General features: G+C 33.6%; 1 long non-coding RNA gene across 1 annotated transcript; it reads right to left on the reverse strand.

Moving 5' to 3' along the window:
• Positions 1 to 3,177: 3,177 nt before the first annotated feature.
• On the reverse strand, positions 3,178 to 4,024 carry LOC103467512 (uncharacterized). Its single transcript, XR_534085.1, has 5 exons — positions 4,001 to 4,024; positions 3,808 to 3,881; positions 3,617 to 3,667; positions 3,413 to 3,509; positions 3,178 to 3,281 (listed from the first exon to the last, which is right to left on the reverse strand). It is a non-coding gene; the product is annotated as an uncharacterized LOC103467512 (long non-coding RNA).
• Positions 4,025 to 4,300: the final 276 nt, after the last annotated feature.

A 4,300-nucleotide genomic window follows, 5' to 3' on the forward strand; every position in this document is an offset into this window, starting at 1 on the left:
CAGTTGGGAAACAATAGCTGTTAGGAAACTGTCTGCCCAGCATTTCAAGTACGTAGGTGAAAATTTTAGGAAATAATTGAAGCAATGATGAAACATGAATGGTTTGGAAGATCAACAAAGGGTTGGGCACAAAAAAACTTGAATTTGAATGTGAACTTGAATTTTGACAAAAAATCTTGTAGAAAAGTGCTCTGTGTAACTTTTTGAACATTTCAAAATCAAGCCAAAGAGCAGTGTCATGTTTTTTGTATTTGTCAGGTTTTTAGGTTAAACTTTTGAGTGTTTTTGTGTGGACTGAACAACTGTAAAATTCTGAACTTTTGCATTTATTTCTTTTCAAATAATTCAGTATTTGAATATCTATCAGAAACTTTTGCTATTAATCACATTATATTTTTTCTCAGCTAATCGAAAGTGTCAGTTATGTGTCTACTTATGTTACATACTTATGTTAAAGAACGTAATGTGTAATTTAGAACAAAGAGATTCATGCAATGCAATTTAGAATAAAACTGCAACTTAACAAAATTGGGGGGACAGTGAAGCGTTATGAATACTTTACATATAGACTGTATTGAATGGTTTTTTTTCGTCAATAAAACAAGAACAACAAACCATCAGGGAAAGCCTTTAGTATAATAAAAAAGCTCAGTCTGATACATAAAAAAAGATAGAAACTGAGCATTCAAAGGTGTTGTCTGGACTCAAGGTTAATTCCTGGAAAGCAAATCTAGTGGAAAGGCTTAATAAGCTCTTTAAATGCTCTGGATTAAATACTGCATCATCTGGTATTGTGAGAGGTTTTCACATTTCCACATGTTTTCTTTCTTCATTGCCCATTTATGTTGCTCTATGTCTTTTGCAGATAGAATCTGTCAAGACATTTAAAGTAGATCATGTAGTGTTGAAAAGAGATTTTAAAAAGACTAAATAGCTTATTGTGTATTTCTTTCAGAATAAAACAAAAATGAATGTAGGTGTATAGGTGTATTTTTTTAAGCAATTGATTAATGAAAAAATTAGTTCAATTTTAAACATTGCATCTTACATTTTGCATTAGTAACAAAATATCCATGTGGGAATTAATTCCACCTGTCATTAGGCAAACACTATTGAAACCCTTCATATAATAGGTGACCATTTTTTTCATGAATTACATTGATTTGTTTATGATTTATCATAGATGAAGAGAACTATTACCATCACCCTAACCCCTGACTCTGTCTTACTCATTCCAAAATGTTAATACTTTAAATCTCTAAGGGTCTTGAATCATTTCCGGTCGAACTCTACATGTAAAGGAACTGTGCCTTGCACAAACACTAAACTGTCTGCTTGCTTTTAGTTTGTTTCCTTATCGCAGTGATTTCCAAAGATTTTCTTCTGGGCCTCCCTATGGATTATAATAATACCCCCCCACAAAAAAAAATCAACTGGGCACACACATCCTTCAACCACACATTTAGCTATTCACATATTTTGTTTTCAAACTCCATTGAAATTTATTTCACACGTCAGGTTGTAGCAAAACAAACTACAAACCATCTTTACAGAGAAACACTTTTGTGCAGCATGTGTTTTTTTTTTAGTTCTACACTGTAGAAGAGTATTCTTTGCTGTCCGTGTTATTTCAAACATGTTTCTTTTTTTTTATTTGTAACAATGTTCAACTTTGCTATCATCAATACATTTAAAACAAGTCTCTGTGCAAAATGGGGCTAAAATATGAACAGCTCCCTGAGAGTTTTTTTTTTTTCTTTTTTCATTCATCGACCCCCCCAATGGTACTGCGTCCACCTTAGGGGAGGCACCCCACACTTTGGGTAGCTGTTTACATTTATCCATCATCTATTGCTGGGACTTCCTGTGAGGTAAAACTCTCCAGAATCAACATCTCATTGTATTTGACTTTATTGCAGGATAGTTTGATCATATCTAAGCAAAATGTTACTGTAAATGTTAATGTAGTTTATTTTGTGTAAATAAACTACATGAATACAGTGAGCACTGTGACACCATGCAACACCCCTGTACAGTATTTTTAATATCATTTGTAGTGTAAGTTTCTATGTAGAGCGTTTAGAGTTTTTTACAGTACATATTTTCATGGCTGCACCAAATTAACTTCCCAGTTTTTTGTATTAAAGTGCATCTATGCGCTTCAATTGGCTGTAAGGAGTTTCAACAAATTGCACCATTATCCCACCAGCAGCAGTGTGAATTGAGAATCACTGGATCAATCTATGTTTGAAATTTACTCATTTTTGTGAGCTTGTGCAAATTGTATTACAAGTTGGCTGGTCTTGGCTGACAGGAGTGGCACATAATGTCGTGTCTTGCATCAAGGTTATTCTGACAGCCAAAGTTTTTGCAATCTCAGCTTGCTTTGGAATATGAATGTATGGATTGGTTCTTAAGGATATATTTAAAAATTATCTAGGTTAATGTGTGCCTATGGTAGGGTTCAGTTTTTCTTTTTAGCCCCAAAGGTTCAATCTAAGGAAAAGCTTTCTAAAGTTGTTGCAGATGAAAACGATTCAGGGCTTGAACTTACTAAAGAACAACTCTCACATATTTTCCTTCAAATTCCTGTCAACTTGTGAATTTTTTTTTACTGCACATTTGTTTTATCCTCATGGTCACTTATTATTACAAATATGGGAATAAAGTTCAGTTTTGAGCACACGGTGAGCACACACAATATATATCAACATTTATTTATTTATTTATTTATTTATTTATTTATTTATTTATTAACTACTACCCTTAACTACAAAACCTGAATAGCATTGGTATTGGTCAAGTTACCATACTTCTTCATGCATTCAGACTGATAAGGCCAACTCAAGCTGTAATCATTAGAAACAGTAAAACGTTCTGCACAAAATGAGCTCATCACTTGACGCTGGATGTTCTCTGATGTTAAAAACTAAAAGTCTTCTGTAAATTTTGCTTTTAGCAGAATCTGGGATTGCTTTGCCGCTTTGTCTCATCCTGGTTCACTTGTACAGCATATCAATAAGATAAAACATTTAATCTGTTATTAGATAAGTCTTTCTAGATATTCATAGACTTATATGAGTAAATTTGTGCAAAACGTTATTTTCTAATGTTCTTCTAGAAAACATGCATGTCTTGAAGATGAAGTGCAAAATACAACAGACAACATAGCAAAAGTCTGCATTGAAAATGTTTATTTTTAGTCAAACTTGGTGAAGAATGACATTTGTCCAATTGTTGAGTGAATAGAAGGCATCTGGTTAAAACAGCAGCCATTGAATCTGAAATGAGAGGAGATAATAATACAATTATAGATTCTCTATATACCAACTTCCCAAAAACAGACTAAGTTAAATATCGATTATTTACAGCAGTATTGTCACAAATCTGTTTTTCAGTATTTGTCACTCACTTGATCATTACTGATTGAGTAGTTGTTGGAGCAGGGCCAGGATCTGGGCCAGAGTTAATGTACCTGTAGCTGCTGCTGTGGTCGTTGTCGTGGTGCTCTTTAAGGAAATTAAGGGTGATTACACATAGCAGAGGATTTTTTCAATACTGATACAATAATTTATGCTGAGGTTTAATCTAAAGGTTAGGCAGAGAGGACACTCACCTCATGTGAGCCAGAACCAGAGCTTGAACGAGCAAAACGCTGGTGCTCCACCTGCACAAGGTTTGACATTACATGCAGTAAATCTTTTCACAATAATAGCGAAATAGTGCATATGTATAGTGTATAGAGAATACACTATATACAGTATATGCTCATTGATCTCATATGAAACACGATAATATTATACTTACAGGCTCAGCCACAATGAGGCTCAGGAGGCATCCAAGAATAAGTGCTACCTTCAGCATGGTTGCAGTAATTTTACCTGTTGGAGCAGAAGATCAAAATGAACAAGATATTTGTTCATGTTACTAGAATGTAGCATTAAAGAAATTCACTGTATAAATACCAAAACCATAATCTAAATAAGGCAAATCATCACACCTTCAGTAGGTGTTCTTAGTGTAGCCTGGTAAAATGAGGAACCCAGACACAAAGTTATCAATGGGGTTTTCTTTATTTCCCGAATACTCTAATAGAATAAGAGTATTGTTAAATTTATTTGGAGTTATACAGAATGATAAATTTTGGTTAAAGATCTTATAGTGACAGCTACTTTAATAGCAGAAATCAAATAAATCTCTTTTTTTTTATTGAGTGCATAAACAACCGAAGCAGGCACGCTTCTACAAAAGAAAAATAAATAAAATCACACAGACTTCTTACAATATGATAAACCTAGTG

This window comes from Poecilia reticulata, linkage group LG1 (assembly GCF_000633615.1).
Source record: "Poecilia reticulata strain Guanapo linkage group LG1, Guppy_female_1.0+MT, whole genome shotgun sequence".
Classification (NCBI taxonomy): Eukaryota; Metazoa; Chordata; class Actinopteri; order Cyprinodontiformes; family Poeciliidae; genus Poecilia; species Poecilia reticulata.